The following is a 14,467-nucleotide window of genomic DNA, read 5'->3' on the forward strand; positions in this document are numbered from 1 at the left end:
TCTTTGAAACACATAACTTGGTTGTCAGAAAGACTTTCTTGATTGATGGCTTTACCTTACTTCATACATTTTGCAGTGCTGACTGGCGGACCTCTCACTGGAACTTACAGATTGCGGCAGTTTCATTTCCACTGGGGACAAACCGATAGCCAAGGCTCAGAGCACACAGTGGATGGAACGAAATATGCCTCAGAGGTAGAGTCAATGAAACAAAAGTCCAAATCAAGTTTTCAAAGTCTGGTCAGATACGTCATCCCCAAGAAAAACAAACAATCAAACAAATATATGTAGATAGCTTTGGTAGTTATTTTATTTTGCAAAAGCAGTAATAGCACCTCTATTGCAATATTGCAAGAGGAAGCTTGGTTTTCTGGTCAGAAATAGATCCAAATTTACGTAATCAAAATTTATATTTAAATATGAAATAGGGCTGAAATGTGCAGGTACAAACAATAAGTAACATCTGCTAAATGTTAAAAAGTTAAGCTGTACAAGTACACTCACCTTAAAAATAAATCAGCTGCTTTTTAGAGATTTTTATATCCTAGTGCCCCATTACAGTTGTAGCTGAAGGTCCTTGCAGGTCCAGGTGTGCTGATCACTCTAAGGTGGGGTTTTCGGGGTCTTTTTTATGGGATTTTTTTTTTCCTGGCTTTTGAAGAACAGCAAATAAGAAGGAAATCCAGAAGAAATTAATGATGAGAAAGGGGTAAAAAAATTATCTAGTAAAGGCCTCAGCAGATGGGATCCCCCATGTCTTCACATAAGAAGCAAAGTCTGTCTTACAAAAATTAAAACCCACCTCTAAAGTAAAAGATTTTGTTTGTTATCCAGTGTCTTAGTGTCCTGCTAATAGTCATCAACATTCCAAAACCCAATTCATGTTCAATCCATGTACTATTATCTTTGGCAGCTTTTTAGATTTTACAGACATTGCAACATGACAATCTAATGAGATGGATTATGTATGGTTTTAATTCGGGCATTAGGAAAACACAGCCAGAAGAGTGTTGTAACAGGAAATTTTCTGCTGTTGAGAGTCCTAAAGCTATCTCATTTGATACACCCAAGATAAGAAAGGGGTGTCCCTTGAGAACTGCTTTCTGCTTAAAAAGATAGCAATGTGTTTAAGCAGCACATGATTAAATGTTTATCAGTTTGCTTTGAATCAATAGCTTTATGTTGAAACAGTGAAGATGTTAAGTTGAAAAGACAGCAATTTGACTTTACAAAAATATCAGATTTTTTTTAAAAATTATGGATTTTAAATTGTGTGTATTATATGGCAATTTTCATTTTCTGTCTCTATGTTTTAGAATCTCCTCCTTGTATTTAATTTTTTTTTTATATTTTCTGTGATCATGTTGCTGAAACATTATACAAATAATCCTGGACTAGACTATTGCCATAGAGTTACATAGTTGCTAAGGAATCGCTGAACATATTCATTGGTGAGAAGGCATTTAAGGAAATTATTATGATTTACAAGCTCTGTAAGATTTTGAAAATTTACATTGGACATGAAAAATAGCTCAAGATTTAATAAGCAACACACTATGATGAGGAAAAGTTCCTCAAAACTCTATTAGAGCAAATACCATGAAACTGAAGATCTGTTGAAATATCTATGTGCATTGCAAACCATTCACAGCCATCAAGCTCATGGCCATACCATATATTTTTTGCAGTAAAATAGTGAAGAAATATTACACCCCATGTGTGATAAAGTGGTTACACTCCTCAAAATGCTACTTAATGTACTGCATTTTTAAGGGCATGGAAATAAAGGCACACACAGGACACTGTTAGCAGTAGAGTTAGAAAAATAAATGTCTTGTGTGATTTTCCACATCTCTGTGTACTTACCCCTAAATTGCTTTCAGGAATATGTGCAGTCCTGCCTACCTCAACATAAAGCCTGGGTATGGGTCCTGACAGTGCCAGGGCAATTCATCAGAACACCATCAGTCAGCAGGGATTCGCAGAAAGCTTCTCAGTTTCATGGCCAGACCCTAAGAGTGCACGGTGGCGTTTCTAGCCATCCCACTCTAAGGGCGGCATGTCTTTGTAATAGAACCAGCAACAAAACTCCACCCTGTCAATTGCTTTTTAGCTTCATCTTGTTCACTGGAATGCAGACAAGTATTCGAGTGTAGCTGAGGCTGCCGACAAGCCAGATGGATTGGCAATCGTCACTGTCTTCCTGAAGGTCAGTTACTGATGTACTGGAAACACAGGCATCTCTCTCTTCCTTTTCCTTAGCAAAACCATAGTCAGTGAAGAGGACTAGGAAAAATATATCTTTGTGTTATGTTGATGGAAGTGACTGTCTCTCATCCTGATTTAGCCCCTATTTCCAACTTTGCCCATGCTTCTATACAGGTGTTTTACCCAAATCCCCCTTTTTACCCACAGAGCCTTCGAGGAAAGCTGTACTTTAAAGCACAGCTGCTAGTCAGCTTGTGGTGTTTCATCCACCTTTGTAGCAGGCAACGCTCACATCTTTTGTGTTTGCTTTCCATTGCACTTACAGCGATGTGAACTGTCACAGAATGACGGCTTGAGCCATGTGTGACTGCTGGCTAGCAATCAGAAAGGAAAATTCTGAATCGTAACTCCAAGACATGACAATATTGAGCCTCTCAAAACCAACTAAGGCAGGAAACAGAATTCCTTATTATTAGGGACTTTTCTATATCAAGGGAATATCATAAAATAATATTGTATATTTTTATATACTGCTAAAATATAATTACCATAGTTCACATTGAAAAAAGATATTGACAAAAACATCTCTCTGAAGGCTTTCAAAACAAGTTTCAAGGACAAGCACATATGATCAAAGCAATCGTATACTTCTGAACCACACACTATTTGCACAGTGCTGTTTGCATTACTCTGCAAAGACAGAAGCAAAATTTCCTCTTATTTCCTGAAAACTTCTAAATGTTGTCTTGTTCATGGTGGGGTTGCAAAGCTAAACTAATCAACATTTATAAAGCATATTGTTATTCTTGATTCTGTCAGAATAAATCTATTGTTACGTGTTTAGGAATTTAAAGGGCTTTTTTTTATTTACAGATTGGCTCATGCAATGAAAATCTGAAGGGTGTCTTGAAGGCCTTGGATTCAGTAAAAACCAAGGTAAATATCATCACAGCCGGATCATGATAGTATATAGAGTAATTAAAATCTACACAGTCTCTTATCTGACTTCAGAACAATACAGGGGTTCAGGTGAAGGAGGCCGTTGAAATGTGAGAGTTGAAAGCATGATCCTGGACACAAGTTTATGGATCCCATAAGATATTTTGTATTGTTGGGGCGTCATCTGGCAGACAGTTATGGGCTCATTGTGTAAAAGTTCCTTACACAGCTCCTGATTCCTACCTAATCCTATGCTTCCGTACATCTGTCTCTCTGTTTTAAATTACCCTCAGTGTCCATCATCAGCACAGCTTCACAATAACTAAAGTTTTGCTCATTAAAAGAAGGAAGGAAAAAAAAAACAAGAAATAACACTAGAAATGCACTTTTCTTAAACTGTCTTGTAAAGCAGTGACTATTTCCACTAAGCCTCTCACAAGACAACCAGAGATAGAATCTGATTATCTGAATTTCAGTGAAGCACATCAACATAACCAATACAGCACTTCCCACATAATTTTAGAAAAGAATGTAGACTTTGACCCTGAACATGCAAACTTATCAACAAGTGTGAATCCTCCCTTTAGCCTCAAAAGACAGATGAAAATTAATTACCCACTGAAATGTTTTCTTGCTCAGGAACAGGGAGTTCAGTATTAAAAAACAAACAAACAAACAAACCAAAACAAACCCACAAAAACCCAACCAACCAACCAAAAAAAACCCCCAACAAACAAAACCCCAAAACAAACCAACAAAAAACCCCCCAAACCCCACAACCCATTAGTCAGTGATGATTGAATTCTTTGGTATCTGATACTATTTCGGGGGAAGTTGGTATTTGGTTGGGATTTTTGACTAACACTGCTCATTGCCAGTTGTGCCAGCCTGTATGTACCTCAGTGTCAAACATCATCAGGGTGAGAAACTCACCTCTGATGCTATAGGAAAACACTAATCTCTTGAAATTACCTCCTCTTGATATAGGAACACATTACCTTGTAGCCTGCAATGTAAATCCTACCTTACTCATGGGTTTCATTAACCCAAAATATCTTCCACAGGGTAAGCAAGCTCCCTTTTCTGATTTTGATCCTTCAAGCCTACTGCCTAAATCCATGGATTACTGGACCTACAATGGATCTCTGACTCATCCCCCCCTCCATGAGAGTGTCATCTGGATTATCCTTAAAGAACCAGTTACTATCAGCTCAGAGCAGGTATGGTATTACAAGATACAAGACCCTTCTGGTCTTTTAGCTTAAGGGATGTTATCACTTCACACTGCATTGATGCATCTTATTAGGTTTACTTGTCTCATTTTTTACTGTAAAACGAGTACTACCTGTAAACTGCATTACTGCTCTTAATAAACACCCTTCTGCCTCAGCTGGGATAGGCTACTCACATCTTAGAAAGTCTTGTAGGAATTGAGATAAAATGACTTCAGACTGGTGGAGTTGCTTCCATTCTCTCTGGAATGGTGGTTTGCTTATTTAAACTTCTTTGCAGCACTGTTTCTGATAAAGCAGAAGCAAGGCAGGAAGCTGAATTCTTCCCATCTTCATTCCTACAAGAGCCCTCAAATGAAATTCATATTCTCATCAAATCTCAGCCAAAAAACCTGCCTGAGCAGGGAGCTTTGTGCGGTGCCACAATATTTTATATACCCAGAGAACAGTTCTCTATTCAGTGCTATCATGGAGTGGTTAGGAGCTCTACCAATTGCTCTATTGCATTATTTCCTAATAAAGTGTGTAGGGCAAGATAACAGTCCCTCACTGGCCTTATCAAGGTAGGTATCCTGTCTTTTCTAAACTCTTATGAAACTGTCTTATGCAGTGAAATTGTTGCGAAGGCTGTTTGAATTAACATCTTTCCAGATAGGTTACTTAAGTACTTCTTATCTTCGAAAATAAAAGAAAAAAATAATGGAGTATTTATGAAGATTCTTAATATGTGTTCAAGGTGCTATTCAGTTTGACTATTCAATGGATAGGGGACAGAAATTAAGTATAAATATGTTGACATAACTTTGTTTCAACTTTGCTTTTTAAATTAGTTCTAAGCCATTCTATTTACTTTCTCAGTTGGTGATATTTTTAATTGATCAACCCCACAGCTTTTACACTGGTGATAGCACAGTCCTGGCCAGTATCTGAAAGTTTATATGATAGTTGGATGTAGGGAAAAACAGGATACTTGAAGGTGGTTTTTCACTCCAGTACATCTGTGGCAGCATAAAACCTCACCAGTGGATTAAGTGAATATTATGAAGCTTATCTTTTTAAAACCCCAGAATTTTACAGGGGAAGTACAACGATTTCCCAATGACATGCAATATAAAAGTGAAAAGCTGAACATGTCTCTTCTTCCCTGGCCTCATTTAGCTGGCTCAATTCCGCACAATCCTGTCTTCTGCTGAAGGAGAAGCACCTTGTCCCATTCTGAGCAATTTCCGGCAACCCCAACCGCTGAAAGGCAGAGTGGTGAGACACTAATTCCAGAGATTCAAAGCAAATCTGGAGCCCAGTCTGGTCATCAAAAGCAACACATCCAAACAAGGACTATGGAAAAAATGTACCAAATACATGAGAACACATGCCCTTTCTTCCCTGCAATATTCCTGTCCTGCCAGAAGTTGCTGTTATCCACCATGGCATTCAGCTAGTGCTTTTACTGGAATTAATCTGTAGTCTTTTTGTGGTAGGCAATTAATCTGTTTTAATGCATGACATTTAACAGTGAAATGTGCTTTAAAATTTTTAATGAATCTCCACATTCCTTCTGATGTACTAAGTAAATGGTGGTGATGAGAAGCAAAGTAATTGTTCAGAGTGCAATTAATCAGGACTCGGCTTCCCACGAGGAGAGTTTATGCAATAGCATGAGATGTCTGTTGTTTTTTGCAATGAAATAGCTGCTGCTAATGGCAATTACTGATGGGTTATTGTCAATCTGGCTAATAAAAATGGTTTCTTTTTCTAGTTTAGCTGATTGCCTAATTAAAATTAAATTAATAAAGAAAGAACTTTGAAATGAAACCATGCTATGCTAACAGTGTGTTAAAACAAATGGTGTGAGAATTGCTATTTTATTTCACCTGTATCTAATAAAGAGTTATGTCCATGGAGAAATAAAGCCAGGCCTTGATCTGGCTGTACATTTAGGTTGCAGACTTATGGCACTGTTTTCACTATTTCTCAGGCAGAGCAGCACTCAGCTTTGCAAATGGCTCCAACAGTGACAACTGAATTGTTTAACAGCTGGCATTGGCAAAGGTCTGATGGCCATTCTACAAGGGACAACAAAACCCATTAGATTTCCAGTTGACCCTATTATGTAATTTAAGTGTTATTTAACTAAAATGAAGAAGTACCTTCTGTAAATTACATAAGTGACTGTTATCTGTTGGAGCTTTGCAAATCATGTTGCTACAGATATAGGCTTGTTCTATAACATTTGGGTACCTTTGACTATACAGTAAAAGGAACTAAATGTAAACTATAAATGTAAACGTTTACAGTTCCTCACACTTCCTCTGTAAAGTACAGAAAATTTCAAACCCATGCTCCAAAAATATTTAAAACCTGAATTATTTTGAATTCAAAATATCACCTCTGCTGCAGCCAGCTGCTTTCAGTGGGTTGTGCCCATAGGCCTGCTTTTTCAGCTCCCCAGTGTGTGTGTTTGTCCTGGGTTTGGCTAGGATTGAGTTAATTTTCTTTCTAGCAGCTGGTGTAGTGCCCTTTTTGGGAGTTAGGGTGAGAGCAGTGCTGCTAACACGCTGATGTTTTTAGGTGTTGCCAAGTGGTGAAGGACTTTTCGGTTTTTCATATTTCCCTGATAACGAGAAGGTGGGGGCACCCAGGAAGCTGGGAGGGGACATGGCCAGGGTAGGTGACCCAAAGTGGCTAAAGAGGATATTTCATGTTAATTATGTCATGCTCAGCAGGGGGGCTGGTGGGGGGTTGGTAGCGGGAGGAGCACTTGGCTCCAGGATGCGTGGCTTTTGGGCATGATCCAGTTTCAGGATGGCTCTGAGCTGTACAGCCTGAGTTGTGTGGTTTGTTGAGAAACTGCATTGTGTAACACCAGTTTTGTGTATTTTGCTATAAAAGTCCTATTATTGTTATCTCTCTCTCTGCTGTCTCAGTAAACCTTATCTCAACCTGTGAGGTTTACTGGGGGTTTTGGAGGGTATTTTTTTGAGGTTCTTTTCCTCCCCCATCTCTAACCCCCTCCCCCCAAATTCCCCTCACACACACTTAGATGGAGCAGCTGTGTGGTTCCTGTCTCTCAGCTGTGGCAAAACTATGACAGATCAATAAAGCTTTGGGCTGTGACTTGACATCACAATACAGAGGCAACAATCACCCCAACAGAACATGTGAAATGAGTAACTAGTTACTTGCCCCAATCAAATTATATTATACCTAGTTGGCTTGTGTACCCTTGCTGCCTTGTGCCATTATCCCATAAAGAATGATGACAGAAGTCAGGACTCCAACTTAATTCTATACAATGCATCTGTAAGAAACACAATAAAGTCATACCAAAACCTCTCTTTATTCTGTTCCAAAGCATGTGCCATATTTATGGCTAACATTCCATATGAAATAGGTTTTGAGGTATCACAACCAATTTACATCCAAAAAAAAAAATGAAAGTATTTAGTCTGATTGTCCTAGCGGATGGCAGCTAAAATGTAATACTTCAGCTTAGGCTTAGAGCTCTACCTTTGTGAACAAGAATGTCCCTTTTTTCAGAAAAGCTTATTTTCCTAATAATACCAATTCCTGATGCAGAATCATGAACAAAATGGGCTCACTCATGAGCATAGGAATGAGGAGCTCAGTACTGAAAAGCAGCCTCCACTTCTGTGCTAATTAAAAAGCAGAAAAGTCTGATGTTCCTGCTGTCCTTGTCAGAAATGCCTAGTCCTATTTCCTTATTAAGTAAAGCTAGTAAAAATGCCTCTTTCTATTCATAAGCTTACAAAAAGAATTACGAAGAGGCCAATAATTCCCTCAGGTAATTGGTACCTTCCTAATGAAACCACACCACTTGTGTCTGCATTACTGCAACAACTGCATTATTCCCTTAACTGCTGTGACCAGGAAGGTAATAATTTTAACTCTTCTCAGTTATCCAGAGAAAAATCTGATGGTGCTTGTAAGAAAAGTGAGAACAGAGACGCAGCTGTATCAGTTCGACTGGTTTCAGAGAAGGCATCATCCTTCTGATGGCAAAAAATATTACTGAACCTCACAAAGAGATCACAACAGGCACACATTTGAGAAATGGGAATAAATTAGGCAGAAAACCAGCTTCCTGTACATACCTCTTCCATTCAGAGTGTCTTTAAAAAGCTCTCTAACCAGTGTCCTGAGCTATATCTTACAATTTCTCAGATTCTGAGTGCAGAGTTCAGGTTCAGTCCATTGGAGACCTTTGCAGGTGCACAAGTGTGACAAGAACCAGGCAGATGGATCTACTGGTTTGTGTCAAGCTCATCTCCAGCACGAATACCTTCACCCTGGTCCTTTTTGTGTAGCTCCTTCAGAAGATTCTTTAATAAAATACAAGTTAAAACATCAAGTAGGAACAATTGTGAAAATCAAATGCACCCAATTATGAAAAATGAAGAAAATGTATAAGAAATTCACAGTCTTGGAAATGGTAAGGCAAAGGAAATGTCCTTGACTTGATCAAGCATAGTACCCCTAGATGTTGACTATCAGTGGAGGAAAGATCTCTTATCTTTATAGCAAAGGAGAACAAAATGCAAAGAGGATATTTATTTTAGGACATAAAGCTATCACTATATTGACATGTAATGGTACTTGCTAGCAATATGGAAGAGATGGAGGGGAAAATTACCTAATGCAGTAGTTTGGATAGGTGATTTCTCAATGACAAAGAATTGAGGAAATTACACAGAAGAAAAAAAAGTATTTTAAATCTTATTTTAAGAATATCATTTCCGCCTTTTATCAGAATTATTTTTTCATTTGCTGCTCAATATTTTATCCTTATATAAATATATTGGTATCTGTGTGCTGTGCATCAATAGCCAAACCCCACAATGAATCACCTTTAGTCCCAAATGACAGAGAAACCCACAAATGCAAGCTATCACAGACACATATAGAGACCTTCTGCTAAGCTGCTTCTTACCTTGCAAAGACTTTCAAAATACAGTAGCCTCTGTAGATCTTTTGGAAAAGGACCTTGTACAAGAAGTGTCACTGCTTCCATAGGCCTTTCTGGGAATCTTCTACATCTTTAATCCCATCTATAACAGGTGCAGCAGTGCAGAGCTGAGCAAGACCAGTGCCACAGGATGGGAAACATGGGGCTTGGAAGCAGTGAGTGACAATACTGGGCAATGGAAGAAACCGCTTAAAACTAAAGTCAGTCACACTGGACCATGTAGAAAATCTCCAAATGTAACACTAGGTCTTGAAATTTGTCAAAATTAACACTTAAACTAGCTACTCTAATGGAGAGGAGGGGAGAGGAGAGGAAAGACAACAAAGAAAACTAAAAAGAAACAAGGAAAGGAATGGAAAGGAAAGGAAAATTGCTGGAAAAACTCTACCAAGATGAGTGGTGTACTGCTGCCTGTGTTACAGTAATGCATTGTGGCTTCCTTGCATGACTTACTGAAGTTTTTGTGCATTACCACAGAGCTCAAACAAAATGCATTTAATTCTTGACTGCTTAAACCATTCAGTCTTTTGCAATGCTCTGAGGTAACCAAGAGCTCACACCATAAAAAGTTTAAAATCAACAAAGTGCCACAAAGTTCACCATAGTGCAGGAAAATTGCACCTGTGGGATTGTGTTCATGCCAGTACAATATACTGTGAGTGATTTCTTGAAGACCTACGTGTTGCAGCACTAAGTCAGCCAAAGGTGTGTGGTTCCTCTCATAAAGCTGCTAAAGGAGCCTGGGTGACAGTCAGGCACCTCCTTCTCTGAGGACCAAGTGCCCTTCATCCCCAAAGGGTCCTGGCAGCTTCCAGCATCTGAGCAAAGCGTGGTGGTGCCACAGGGCACTGTCCTGACCGGCTCCGTGGAGCCTGCATGGATGCAGGGCCGAGCTGTGCCGTTTTGGGAGCAGTGACCGCAGCAGCACTTTCTGTCCCTGCAGCCTGAAATGAGCACTTCCCTCATCGCCAAACTATCGCCACCTGATGATCCCCTTTTAGATATCCATTACGTTCACTGCCTGTTTTGTCTGTGGACAGCTACTGCTCGCATCTGGATAAATCCATGAAATCAGAGGCTGGAATATCTTCTCCCTATATATTCAATGTATCGGGCAATGTGTAGCCTCTGCTTAATTCCCTCATAAATATGCACCCAGACCCCAGGCTTGAAGTTTAAGAGTGAGCTGGGGAAAGCCCTAAGCTTCCCTCTCTTTTCCCACTCTGAGTTTTTTGGGGGAGAATCGGCTTCATTCCTCATGTACCTGTTGAACAGCTCTCACCCCTCCTCAGGACACCCGGGAGCTTAAAACCATCCTGCCCAAGCAAGAGAACACTGAGGGTGGCCAAGGGACCTGTCGCATGCCTGGCGGCTCTTGGCACGTGTCGCTCAGCAGGACAACGGCTGCCAGAGCGACGCCTCAGTAACCAGATATGGTGGGGCAGGGGAGCAGCCTGCGTCTGCCAAAATGCTGCTGCAGAGTATGGCCAGGGAAAGGGCCTGCAGCTCGGCTGTGTGTGACCCACACCAGGGCCCGGCTGCTGCCACTTCACTGAATTCTGCCTGCTGCCTGGTTCAGCCCCCCATGGACCTGCACTGACTTGGCCAGCCTCGGGCAGGACAGTTTCCTAGGCAGAATTTTTGACCTTTTGGCCACAAAAACATTAGATCTGCATGGAAATCCTGGTGGCACGAGGATATGCTCTTTTGAGATCCCAGAAATAATATTTGTGGTGATGATTTGATCTGATCTTATTCTCACTGAAATCTTCAGCAAACTGTCTTCACTGAAGCTGAAGAGGATAAAGCACTGAATGAGACCAAAATAGTGGGAAAAAAAAGTGTTTGACATGGTGATATCTAATGCAACAAAACCTTGTCTCTGCCTGGGATATTCTGTTACCAGAGCAATGTAATATCATGAATAAAAGACTGCCAAGACTTTTATGACTGCTACCTCTAAACATGCCCTGCTGTAAACTCTCTTCTTCAGCTGGAGGGGTGTTGATCAGGGGAGAGCTGAGGCAGGCAATCTGGTCATCTGGGCCACCCCTTTGAGCCAAACTGCTTCCTCATGATAAGGAGGCACTAACTCTTGGCACACCAGTGATGTGTCGTCAGGAAACATTTAGATTTACCCTTGAAAAATGTGTTAGGACAGATTTGGTAGCAGTGACACGAAAAGCTGTCAGCAACTGATGCAATAATACCACCTCTGTCTTATCAGGAGGTTCCCCATGAGAAAGAGCAAGGAGAGAGATATCTGCAGTCGCTTCTGTGCAAGAGATTGGGCTTCCCCACGGTCTTTGGGGTAGGCCGGGTCTTCACGCCCCACTTTGTCCCTCATCAAACTGTGTGTTCTTTCACTTATTCCCACAGTCATGACATGTGGTCTAATATCCTTCCACAGAACCTTATTTCTGAATTATTCTCCTGCAACCATAGAGGCTCTTTTTGCAATGGCAACGTACTTTGGAGGCATGGCCCAACAGAGCTCTGTCTTCTGTCTGTGAAAATACACGTTTGCAAATGGAATACCTTGAATGGTTACATTCCAACTATCCAGAGTGCTTTCAGCCCTTGAACAAGTCCCGTAGGACCTCATTAGTGTAAAGGGTGTCAGGAGGACAGAGCCAGGCTCTTCTCAGCGATGTCCAGTGATAGGACCCAGGGCAATGGGTGCAAGCTGGAGTTTAGGAGGTTCCATGTGAACATAAGAAAACCTTTGCACTGTGAGGTTGACGGAGCACTGGAACAGACTGCACAGAGAGGCTGTGGAGTCTCCTTCTCTGCAGACATTCAAAACCTGCCTGGATGTGTTCCTGTGTGATTTAGTCTAGGTGATCCTGCTCTGGCAGGGGGTTGGACTAGATGATCTTTCAAGGACCCTTCCATCCCCTAACATTCTGTAATTCTGTGATTTTGTGATCAACATTAGGCAGGATTTTACATGGCGTCCAGCTGACGATGTTGCATTTTGCATTTCTGTTACACATCTGTTATGGTTTAGCCCCAGGCACCAACTAAGCACCATGCAGCTGCTCAGTCACTCCCCCTTCAACTGGATGGAGGAGAGTCAGAAGAGTGAAAATGAGAAAACTTGTGAATTGAGATAAAAACAATTTAATATGACACACAAAAAAGGATGATGTTGATGATGATAGTATACAAAACAAGTGCTGAACAACAGTGTCTCATCATCCACAAGTCAATGCTGCATGACCCACAGGAAAGTTTGTAATATGGATTCTCCTGTTATTCAGTCAAGGGGAGAGAAAGGCTCCAGGAAAAACCTTACGACAGCTTTAGATAATTACTGCAAAAGAAAGCTCTGCCAAGACCTGCAAAATGTTTTCCTATTTTGCTCATTGTAACCTGCTTCTGGCCTCCTAAGTTTCCCTGGTATGAACATTGCTGACCTATCCTATGATCCTTTAGCCCTCCTTCCAAGTATTTGTTGTATGTGCATTTCTTTCTTCAAGTGACATTTTGACTGATTTGAGCATATCTGATTGATGAGAGGGAGGTGGAGAATAGTTATGTGGCCCAAGCACTTACAAGATCACTTATCTACAGGAGATCAAACTCTAGACCTGTTTCTGAAGTCTCATTTCTGTGATACCACAGTAAGTGGGCTAGCTGCAAAAGGAGCAAAGAATGAATTAAAATAAATGATTCAACGGAATAACATTGTAAGTATAAAGGAGTATATATTAAAGTGCAATTGTGTTCAAGGCTGTGACATATACAGCATTCATACACATGTTCTTCTGTAGATTATACAGGGGTACAATTATTCCAGGGGGGTGGTTAGGCTAATGATAAGATTCAGCAGCTACTCCCAACCCCTTGCTCCCAAAGGTTATGCTTTGAAATCTCTAAACAGCACAACAGAAGTGACACAGCTTGCCACAGGGCTGGAGCTTCCATTAACTAAGAGATCCCTTCAGTAGTCAGTCCTTCAAGGAAATTAAAAGTTTTGGTTTTTTTTTTTTTAAATGGCTAAACAAGGAGTTAAGTACAGGTTTGAAAATACTGATATGATGTGACTACTGCAAAGCCACAAAGAAAAGTGGTGCAAAGTTAGGAAAAGAACAGAATTGCTGTGTAGTGCTAGCAAGGGTGCCCTGGCTCAGTCCCCTAGAGAAAACCTACCATTAAAGCACAGCTTTCCATAAACACCTCCACTGCTCTCCTCAAGAAAGGTCCATGACATGCCCCTGCCCCTGGCCACCCAGTTTTCCAGGCTTCAAACCAGAAGGCCTCTCTTTTTCTTAAGGAGAAAGAAGAGGGGGCTCAATTTCCTTTGCCTCTATCCTCCTTAATCTCACCTGCTTGCTTCTGGCTTTGACCACAGGATCAGTTGGTTCTAGTCTAAACACACACCTAACAAAGACGGTGGCTGTTTCCGTAGTCAGATCAGCATTCACTTATGTGCTGGCTTCTGTGACACACAAGTCACAGAAACATTGAATATCTGCTGATAGACAACAGATGAATGAACAGAACAAGCATTAATGCACACATTTTGCAAATAATGAGAAGCACAAGAGAGGCTTACAATAGGATTCAGAAGATGCATTTTGGCGCCTATAATGAAACTGAGGGTGAATGTCAGTGGCTAAATTCAGCAGAGAACTCCAGAAAGTGGATGGCAGAGCCTGCCTCTCGTTTACGAGACATCTAAATACCACTGTCACGCAGGAATGCTGTGTGCAGTGGTGCCCACGCAGCAACCAGCTTATGGAGACTTAAGTGTCCAGACTGAGTGGGGACAAGGTGTCACACAGCTGCTCCAGCGGGTTTCTGAAAGGAGAGGGGTGCTGGTGAAGCCCCGGGTCACACTGCTGCACATGGCAGTCTTAGCACACCCCAGAAGTGCTAGCAGTGCCCATACTAGCAAGTGGAAAGAAACAAGACTGTCATGGTCAAGCAGAAGCTCTACAGTGAATGTCAGATAGAGCTCTTTCTGAGAGGGCCTAGACCTAGTGAAATGATGGTTCCCAACAGACTATATGGAGGAAGGTATGCAGGAAGTTCAGCTGTGCAGACTCAGGGCATGTTATTGCCCTTGTTCCAAGACCAGGAATTGGGTCCTGGCTTG

This window comes from Gallinula chloropus (assembly GCF_964237585.1).
Source record: "Gallinula chloropus genome assembly, chromosome: 2".
Taxonomy (NCBI): domain Eukaryota; kingdom Metazoa; phylum Chordata; class Aves; order Gruiformes; family Rallidae; genus Gallinula; species Gallinula chloropus.